Source organism: Cheilinus undulatus, linkage group 15 (assembly GCF_018320785.1).
Source record: "Cheilinus undulatus linkage group 15, ASM1832078v1, whole genome shotgun sequence".
In the NCBI taxonomy this organism is placed as follows: Eukaryota; Metazoa; Chordata; class Actinopteri; order Labriformes; family Labridae; genus Cheilinus; species Cheilinus undulatus.
In genome coordinates this window covers 46,772,713-46,783,967 of record NC_054879.1, presented here as the reverse complement: position 1 = coordinate 46,783,967, position 11,255 = coordinate 46,772,713, and the positions used below count along the sequence as shown (strand labels likewise).

The 11,255-nt window shown below is 37.8% G+C and overlaps 1 long non-coding RNA gene across 1 annotated transcript in view; it reads left to right on the top strand.

The window, feature by feature from the left end:
- Positions 1 to 11,255, top strand: part of LOC121522549 — a 73,837-nt gene that overhangs the window by 4,591 nt on the left and 57,991 nt on the right. Inside the window, exon 2 of the long non-coding RNA XR_005992994.1 lies at positions 4,145 to 4,223. This is a non-coding gene — a long non-coding RNA (uncharacterized LOC121522549). The remainder of the gene's footprint in view (positions 1 to 4,144; positions 4,224 to 11,255) is intronic.

The window sequence follows — 11,255 nt, the reverse complement described above, 5'->3', positions numbered from 1 at the left end:
ATGGTCAAAAAGCAGCAAAAATAGGTGAAAATGGGAAAAAATGGGGATAAAAAGTCAAAAAGATGGGTGAGAAGTGACAAAAAAAAAGAGTAACAGGTGGCAAAAACAAGGCAAAAAACAGTGAGTAAAAAACTGGGTAAAAAGCAGCCAGTTTTTGGTTTATGGAAAGTTCTGAAGTTCTGTGGCGCCCCCCAGAGGAGGCCCGCCTCACACTTTGAAAACTACTGTTATAAATCAATCATGGTCAAGACAATTTGGCCGTTTTTTTCTCCTTTAGAAAAAAAAAGAAACTGCATAAACATTCACCCCTTTAAAGTGACTGACCTTATTCAGCAGAGGTCCAGCCAGCTGGTGCTAGTCATCTCACAGGTAGAGAAATGGGGATCACCCAATGACAGTGAATGTGTCTCAGTGATTGTTGTATAAAGGCATCTGGAGCTGGAAGGTCCAGTCACTGGTTCATCAGTATCCATGGCTACCATTACACCACGAAATCAAAACAACACCTCAAACACCACAGAATTAAGCTTATTGGAAAATTAGGTCAGTAGATTGATTCAAAAACATCTCCAAGTCTCTGAACATCCCCCAGAGTTCAGTTAAATCCATCATGAAGAAATGAAGGAATATGTCACACGTGTAAATCTGCCTAGATCAGACCGTCCTCACACACTGAGTGGGCGTGCAAGAAGGAGACTAGTGAGAGAGGACACCAAGACACCTATGACTACTCTGAAGGAGCTCCAAGCTTCAGCAGCTGAGATGGAGAGACTCTGCAGACAACAACTGTTGGCCGGGTTCTTCACCAGTCAGAGCTTTATGGGAGAGTGGCAAAGAGAAAGACACTGTTGAAGAAAACTCAGATTCAATCTGGACTAGAGTTCACCAGAAGGACTGTGGGAGACTCCATGGTCAAGAGGAAGAAAGTTCTTTGGTCTGATGAGACCAGAATGGAGAAGGACTTAACAACACCAAAACTTTTTCAGCCAATCGTAAAGCTGAATGAGGAAACACATGGCAGGGCTGCTGACCTGAAAGCCTCTTCCTACACTGAGTACAGCTAACCTCAGTGATCCTGTTAGCTATTAGAGAGCTATGTACCACAGCATGCTGTGGACCTTAACCCAGCAAACGCAGCTAGTGGCAGAACATCTGGACTGAGGACCCTTGGCTCTGAGAGCCCTCTTTGGCCCATTGTGTGTGGTTTGTTTGTACCATTAATGCTTCTATATCAGGGGTGTCAAACTCAAGGCCCAGGGGCCAAATCCGGCCTGTGGTGCAGTTATACCCGGCCCACCAGATCACATGATATTTTTACTAGAACTGGCCCTCCAGAATGAGGTCTGCAGATTTCCTCCAGTATAAAAATGTAAACTGAACCTTGATGATTTATAACATCCTTGCTGAGTCATAAAAACTAGAAAAAGTAAACAGTAAAAATAATTTGATAAAAAGTGGGAAAGAATTAGTGTTTTCTCTGTATTTCAATTTTGCATCTCACAGTTATGACTAAACTTTATGGTTCTGACTTTTTATTTGATGTTTTGACCCTTACATCTCATAACTTTGACTTTTCATCTCATATTTTTACTTTTTAGATTCATAATTTTAAATTTTAGATCCTATTTTGACCTTTAAAGTCAGGATTTTGACTTTTATATCATGTTTTGACCTTTTTCAACTCCTAACATTAACTTTAATTTCATTTTTAACCCTAAATACTCATGATTTTAAATTCTATTTCATATTTTGACATTTGAAAATAATTTCAATCTTTACCTCATATTTTGACTGTTAAAAATCATGATTTTGAATTTTATCTAAGTTTTTGACTTTTATCTCATGTTTTGACCTTTTTCAACTCCTAACTTGAACTTTTATTTCATTTTTTAACCTTAAAAACTCGTGATTTTTAATTCTTTTTCATATTTTGACATTTGAAACTCATGATTTCAATCTTTACCTCATATTTGAACTGTTAAAAATCATGATTTTGAATTTTGGCTCAGTTTTTGACTTTTAAAATTGATGATTTAAGTAATTCATCTCGTGTTTTTCCTTTTTAAAACATATTTTGACTTAAAATGTCAAATTTTTATGTGCATATTTTCTTTAGATGCAAAAAAATTACAAATATTTTGGTCAGATGTCTTTAGAGAAATTGAACAGATGTTGGGTAAAACAGGATGTTGAGAAAAACACATTTTACTAGGATTCAGCCCCAGAGGTCTCAGAAATGAATCATATCTCTTTTGGACTCTGAGAATAACAGCACTAAAGCAAATCACCAGAATCTGGAAGAAAATAGAAGCTCCAAATGTGAAAAAGTGGTTAGAAACTGTAGAGAACATATATAGCATGGAAAATTTAACTTACAAAATGAAAATGAAAATGAAAGAAAGGTTGTTTGAAAAAAGATGGGCCCTCTTCAAACCAAAGGGGGACATTGCTACCAAACTATGGGACAAATAAAAACAAATAAAATGACACACATACATTCAAATGAACTGTGCTTAGCCCCTTACACGATGAAATAAAAAGCCTTTTTTAATATGTGTTTATCATTTTATTTTATTATATTTTATTTTATTTTATTTGTTTTTTGTTTGTTTGTTTGTTTGTTTGTTTGTTTTTTCTCCATATAGGTCAGGGGAGGTATTGATCTACTTAAGTGCAAGGAGATGCATGAAGGGTGGACACATATATCTGAATGGATGTCAAATTCATAACAGGGTTAGCTTTAGAATTCTGCTAATCTGTGGACCCTTTTTCTAGAAATGAAATTCTATTATTTTATTTTACTAATATGGAAATGTTGTTTGTATGCACGGGTATGTGAGCATGTATGTTTAGGTGTATGTAGGTATGTATGTGCATATATGTATATATATGTGTGTGTATGTATGTATGTATAGGTATATATGTATGTATGTATATATATGTGTGTGTGTGTATGTGTATGTGTATGTATGCATGTATGTAGGTATGCATATATCTATATACATATAACCCCCCCCCCCCTTCCTTTTCTTTAATCTGTATGGGTGAGGGTGAACAAGGGTTTAAAATCATCAAATAGGAAAATGTGTCAATGTAAATGTATGTGTGACAAAGAAATGCGATTCTCTGTATCAACCTCTACTTATTGACACAATAAAGTATATAAAAATAAATAAAATGTCATGTTTTTACCTTTGTTTTTACCTTTATTTTGAAAATCAGGTTGACATTTTAAGGTTAAATATTGACCCTGTCAGGCCCCCAGGTTAGACCCTGGTTCAGGATCCGGCCCCTGCTGTGATTGAGTCTGACAGCCCTGCTCTACATGGAAGGTTATACTGCAGGAAGATTGTCTTTGTGTAACGATGACTGAGTTGTAATTTCATGAATCTGAATGACCTCCAGTCAAATAACTGAGTAGAGCTCTGATGAGCTGATAAAACCTGAATGGACTGACAGAAGATGTAATCGGTTATTACTTAATTAAATGATTTTTCTAAGCATTTCATGGTTTACTGCTTTGACTGTTGATTTTTCAAGCTTTATTCAACATTTAATGATATCTCAAAGCTCTGGTAATCAGCTGGCTGACAGAATGAAAGTCATTCTTATACAGGGTAAACTATCTTCTACCTTGTAGACAGCCTCTTATCCAGTAGCTGTGATTCAAACAGTAAATGTGGGTCATTTAGACAGAGGCGACCAGAGAGAGAAGCTTTAAAGCTGCACTTTCTGAAATATAGGATCCAGCATTCATCCAAACCAAGAACTAAAATACTAGAGACCAGGCTTTCTTCATGCATCAGCTTCAGCTCTTCTTACCCCACCCTGCAAGGCCTCAAACTTTATCAAAGTGCAAAAGTAAATCAGTGGAGTTCCTCTCTAAGCCTGAGTTCTATATGAATCGACACCTCGCAGACACACTATGAAAGTAAAACAGCTGAGCTTAGAAACGCTCATGCACACACACTCAGCCTTTCCTTTCACCGTGTACTTTTGACCTTGTACTTTTACATTGTTGTTGTTGTTTTCACAAAGCTCTGTACTCTTCAGTTCAACAACATATTCCAGGGCATGAATCAGAGTTTTTCTCTCCAGCCTTGTTGAATGAATGAGTTTTCTTATTTGTATGTTTGTGATGCAGAAGACAAAGACGAGAGTCCATCGTCGCGCCGAGGGCCACAGGCAATTATCAGCACTTCCTGACCTTCTGGAAAACCACAGTATGTACACAGTTTTCAGGCCTACTGAAAAACCCAGCAAACAGGACCTCCCCAGTCATGAATTATTGATACCAGAGCGTTCGTGATGAATCAGTAGCATTGGCCCCAGTGTCCTGGCTAGCAGTTCATTTTAATGCTGAAAGTGTGTAAGCTATCACCAGGTTCTGATGTTCAGTTTACTCATTGATGCCACTTTGAACCCTCTTTTAACACATTTTTGACACTTTCTGCCTATTTTAGCCCCTTTTAACCCTTTACCTTCTGAGTTTAAAATGGCAATTTGGACATATTTTCTTATTCTGGCTGTAAGTCTGAGAGCTTTGGTCCCTTTTCCCAGGAGTACTTGAACTTGACTTTTCAACATCTGGTTAATGATATTGCACATTATATGGAATTGTCAACAGTTTAAAAGAAGAACAATACAAAACTGGTGTTTTTCTAGGAATGCCCATATGTCATATGGTTGTGAGTACCATAATCAACCATATATGTGCGCATGCCCACAATTCTCAGCTTTCCAACGCCATTGGAATTTTTCTGATTGGAGAAACTTTAAAGGAGTTACGGTAATAATACTCCAGACATATAAAACACATCGCTGTGTCAGTAGGTAAAGGGTTAACCCATTTTTACTACTCTTTAATCACTTGTCACAAAATTTCTTGCCCATTTTTGCATTTTTTCCCCCCTTCTGCTGCTGTTATCCCACTTTTCCCACATTTAATCAATTTTTGCAAACTTTTTATAAGCTTTTCACCATTTTTAAAGGTAATTTTTTCCCTTTTTTCACCCTCTTTTGTTGCTGTTATCTCAATTTGGCTCCTTTTAATCTATTTTTGCCACTTTTTATCTGTTTTTCACCATATTTTATGCCCATTTTCCCCCTTTTTTCCTTGCTGAGCCAATTTTTGCTGCTATCCAGTTTTTCTCTTTAACCAATTTTTTGCCACTTTAGAACCATTTTGGCCACTTTTGAACCGCTTTTCACCACATTTTCCCCACCCATTTGACCCATTTCCGCCCGTCTTATCCCATTTTGCACTTTGATCTCTCTTTCTTATACCACTTTTGCTGATGTGATCTCATTTTTTGCCTCTCTTAACCAATTTCTTTCCACTTTTCATTGCACTTTTAGTCAAATTTTGCCACTTCTAAACCTTTTTTGTTCATTTTCAGCTTTTTTGGATTTTTTTTTGCAATCAATACATTAATTTGTCCTTCAAAGTTATGTCAGTTCCTTCTACTCTATTCTCTGGTATCCTGACATCTGTGCACATCCTGCTTAGCTGAACACTGACAGAACTTTCCAAACGTTTTAGTTGACTGTGCCCATCCAGATGAACATTACCAGAAAAAGGTAACTGTTTTAAAAAAGGTGGGGTGTTTTGGATAAGGCCACTCTGTAGTACAGCACAGATAAATGAATAAAATCAAGTATCAGTTTTTTGTTGCTTTGATAAGAGTGATTATTATTCAGGTTAAATATAAAATATGGTTAGCACAGACTGACTTAACAGTGGACTATGAGTGTCCTGACCACCATGGCCCTCCATGTGGCTGGGCCCCAGAAAGCGTTCCCCGTTCCCCCCCTTATTAGCGGCTTGGCTGTTTGCACATCTCTGCTAATGTCAAAGTTACGTCTTGTGTCTGCTGTGACAGCCAGAGTAGCTTAAACTTTCCTTCTCACAGTGACACCTCAGTGAGGTTTCCATCCAACTGAGACATTTTCTTTAATGGTGAAATGTCTCTTCTGCAGAGATCAGACCACTTTTGCATGCTCTTCCCACATGAATTTCAATAAACCGCTGCACTTACGGGGTTTAGCATCCTCCCTCACAGAGTGGGCCTTGAAAAAAACCACGTTGAACAATTAGAGTAATTTCATAAAAGGACAACTCATTGCAACGTGGCAATGGGCGAGAACTACAATTATACAATGCAAAATTCAGACTCAGGATGCTTCATGGTGTCGACAGCAGCCTCACTATTTGTTTTTCCTCCCACTGTGCTGTTTGAGCCGTGTGACATGTTTCTATTAGTGACCCCATGCCTCGCTCGCAGCTCATTATGCAACCAGATGGGAGCAACAATCACCTCCCCTCCATCATGGCGGCCTTGACAGGGTCCTGACACGGCGCTTGCCCGCAGAAACAACATTCATATTGTGTGTAATATGCAGGCCTGTGTTTTTCTGCTACTTGAATGGAAGTGATTGCTTCTGCTCCATCACGTCAATGAGAAACATTGATTCGAGGCTCCCGTGTGCCCAATTCAAACCCTGGCCTTTGTGTCATCAAATGTCATCGGTGATGGCGGCTGCTGCCTGCTTACAGTTCACTTTATGCTGAACAGATATGCTCCTGCACGCTGCGATTGCTCCGTCTCAGGGGAACGAACTGAGAGGAGATTATTGGTGGGTGTCAACAGCATGTCACCGTCTCATTCTAAACAGTGTAGGTGCCATTGATCTATCACTATCACTGTGTTCTGACAAGGAAAAGCCGACTGGGCTTAAATCAGAACATTTGTGACCCTTAACCCTGTAGAACCCAGCGTAGCGCCGGTGCTACCATAAGCATATCCATTTTTGATTGGCGGTAGATTTGACACTGGCTAAGACAGATGGATCATTCTTTTTGCATATAAAACCTGGGGAGTTACACCAACATTTCACACATTCACCATGTTTCAGAGCGCTTTGTCGTTGCAGTGATGGGTTTGTAAAAATACACAATAAAATGCACATAAAAATCTTTATAAATGAGACCACAGGTATTTGCAGCACTGCCTACGTTGAAATAAACGTCATCATGTTGTGGGCGTGACCTGTCACATGATTCTTAAGTGTCCCTACCTCATAGGCTCCCCACCCCAACAACAGGAAGTGGCGTATTTTCCCATGAGTTTTTTTTTTTAAGCGGAGTACATTGAAGAACTTAGCCTGCACACATACTCACCCTCACTCTCATTTCAGCCCTACTTCTTTACAAAAACACTCAGACACACAACCCTCACACACCCGGCATCCATCACACACACCTTTGACACACTTCCACATGTAGTTATGGATTCGCAAAACCCCGGTTGTACCAAACAGTTTTAGAGCTGGCGCAAAGCTTTCGAACTAATTACAGCGTTGGATGAAGAGTCCAACTACTCATCTGGCTCATTTTATTTACAGGTTACAAAATTGACTGTATCTCAAAAAGCAAGTTATGTACAGACTCCAAATAAATTTCCTGTGGTTCCAAAGGATATTGTGCAACTTTTTTACATTTACCAATCTGAGGGATACAGCTGTGCAATTTCTGTATTTTGAAATATCTGTGATAAAAACAAAAACGATGTGTTTTAAGCAATTAATTGTAGGAGTTAAGACATGAGTCAATACATATTATTAAAACTTAGGATATAAGGGTTATATTGATGTAAATCACAGGTGTCAAACTCAAGGCCCGCGGGCCAAATCTGGCCCATGGAATGATTATATCCGGCCTACGAGATCTTATCATATTAGTATTCTAACCGGCCCACCAGTATGAGGTCTGCAGATTTCCTCCAGTATAGAAATGTAAACTTCAACCTGATTATTTAAAATATCCTTGTTAAGCTAAAAATCTGAAAAGTAAAGAGTAAGAAAGATTTCATAAAAAGTCAAGAATGTGGGGAAAAGACTTTAATTTGTTTTATTTTATACTTTCTATTTTGCATCTCAAGATTACGACTCAAACTTATGATTTGATTTTTCATTTCATACTTTGACCTTTCAATTCATAATTTGGACTTAATATGTCACTTTTTTATCTTTTAGATCCCCAATTTTAAATTTTAAGCCATATTTTGACCTTTTTTAACTCCTTTCTTTGGCTTTTCAATCCCATGTTTTTACTTTTAAAAATATGGTTTCAATTTTTTCTCATATTTTGACATTTTAAATTCATTATTTTTTTTAATATATCATATTTTTATCTTTTAAACTCCCAAGTTTAAATTTTCAATCATATTTTTAGATTTTTAAGTCATCATTTTGGAATTTTGCTCATATTTTGACATTTTTAACTCCTTATTTTGGCTTTTTATCACACATTTTGACTTTTAAACTCATGACTTCCACTTTTTTTTCTCATATTTTGATATTTTGGATGAATAATTTTTACTTTTTATATCATATTTTGACCTTTTAGACTCCCAATTTTAAATTTAAGTCATATTTTTAACTTTTAAATCATCATTTTGAATTCTAGCTCATATTTTGACATTTTCAACTCCTAATTTTGGCTTTTTAATCCCATATTTTGAAATAAGGCACACAAGTATTTTGATTCATATTTGTATTTGATTTCATATTTTGACTTTAAGACTCATGATTTTAATTTTTCTCATATTTGATATTTTAAATTCATAATTTTTCTTTCTTTCCTTCTTTTACTTTTTTAATGTGTTTTTACCTTTAACATTCCCAGTTTTGAATTTGAATCATATTTTTAACTTTTAAATCATAATTTTGAATTCTAGCTCATATTTTGACATTTTCAACTCCTAATTTTGATTTTTTTAATCCCACATTTTGAACTATCAGACTCACAATTTCAAATTTTAAGTCATATTTTGACTTTTAAACTCATTATTTCAAGTTTGATCTCATATTTTGACCTTTCAAACATATGATTTCAACTTTCTCCTTGTCTGTTTGCTCTTTAAAAACATTATTTTTTTATTTTCACTATCGTGTTCTGATGTTTTGAACCAGTAAATTGGAATTTTTATCTCAGATTTGAGCCTTTAAATGTATCATTTTTACTTTTTGAATTTCCAAATGATTTATCATCAGTGCTGTTTTCATATTTTATCACTGGTGAAAATGAGGTTGACAGTTTATGGGAAATGTTGACCCTGTTAGGCCCTCAGGTCAGACCTGAATCCAGAATCCGGCTCCTGCTGTGACTGAGTTTGACACCTCTGATGTAAAGCAAACAAAAATACTCCCAAAAATGGCACTACAGTATGTAAAAATGTAAGAATATGTCCTGGCAGACTTGCATAACTGTGGGTTTGAAAGGGTTAATGTGATGGACGGTGAGTAATCATGCCCCCAGAGTTTGCCTTTGTGGAAGGAATATTCTGCATAATAAGCACACATCAGTACAAATGAGAGGAAAATAGTTTTTGCTCCTATCTTCAAATATTCTCTGACTCATCGGGCTTCTCCTGCAGTCTTCAGGGTCCCTGACCACTTCAATTACATCTCAGCACAAAGGCTTTTTTAATATTTAGGCCTCAATCTCTGCTTTATAAACATTAATCATAATAATTTGAATAAGCGATGTATGAATTTAACCCCTCTCTACCTCTGACCCCTGACTGAATTCAAAGGAAATCCCTCTGGACACTTTCAGTCTTTGCCACTAGTCTGTCAGACTTCACAGATCTTTGCTTTGAGGTGATTAGTGTTAGAGGTTTCCTCGGTTTAATGCAGGTCCTCTCTCGGTCCCTCAGTAGACCCGCGGTCCCCTCATGGACTTGAGGAAACCACTTATCATCTTCCCCGGTGGTTTGCCGTTAATCTCTACTCAGCGATGGAAGACACAGAGGATTTAAAGGCAGCGACGGTTCTGAAGATTAATCTCCATTAGCACATCTTAAGCACAGAAGTCATATTTAAGCCTCATTAAAGAAGAACTCAATTTGTTGTGTTTATTTTTGGAGGAGGCTTCATCCCTCCATCATCACAGCGAAGGCCCACGGGGTTTTGGTTTAATTGTTCAACAGCAAATGCAGAGGAAATCCCAGTAAGTCTCCAGGGTCTTACATTTGAGAAGTTGTTCAGAACAAACAAAATATCTTCATTGTTTAGATAGATAGACAGATAGATAGATGGATAGTCATTTATCACCTCCACCAAGGAGGTTACGTGACCGGCAGGGTTTGTTAGGCCCTGTCCACATGGAGACGAAAATGATATATTGCCCTTATCCTTTTGAAAAAGTTTTCCGTAAAGACGGAATCGTTTCAGGAAATATCTGCGTAAGCACGGAACCGCTGAAGACGCTGTAGTGCATATGCCAAGCCTGTGTGTAGTGCTGTAACGCTGCCACAGACATTCGCCAAACGAGAGAAGAAGATCACAGAAAACTGACACAAACTTTCTTCTAGTTGCCCTTAAGAACATACGGTGTATGTGTTTCGTGGTGGTGGTAAAGGAGCATCAGATTTTGCTGTAAAATCCGTAACAAACTCAGCAGCTTCTGCAGCACCAACACAACCCTGTATTCAGTCGTCGTTGTTTTGGTCGGACCGGCGCAGGCGTCGTGAGAGAGCTATGCTGTGTGTGACGTAATCGTTTCAAGAAAGATGCGGATAGCCGTCCATCGTGTACGGATTTAAAAAGCTTTTAAAAAGTATCATTTACAGTCACCTGAAACGCCGTTTCCATGTTGATGAAATGCAGATTCAACAAAAACTTTAGCGTATACACCTGAATTTGTTTCCGTGTGGACGGGGCCTTAGTTTGTTTGTTCGTTAGTTTGTTAGCAACATAACTCAAAAAGTTATGGACGGATTTTGATGAAATTTCAGGAAATGTCAGAAATGGCCTAAGGAAGAACTGATTCGATTTTGGGAGTGATCCGGATCACTGTCTGGATCCAGGAATGTTTTTAAAGGATTCTTTACTATTGGGAGATAGGGCTAATGGCGGAGGTCTGTTACCACTTTACACCAGGAGATGGCGGACATGAGTAACTTTAATCCCAGCAGCATTTTTTGGGTGTGTTTCTATTCAAAGTTTTGGAGTTTATAGAGTTTGAAAGATGCACTCCCAGTCCCAGAGAGAAAGAAAGCGAATTGTAGCAAGAACACTCACAATGCTGGGAGGAATAGAGGAATATTCACCCTCTGCCATGACTTCCAGTCATTTGGTGAGACAATGGGTGCTTCCGCCATGACAGTCCACACGTACCAAAGCCAATGCTTTGCCTCACCATGTCTCCACCCCACCGGGGAGGGAGTAATCGGCGAATTAGATTTTGGGAG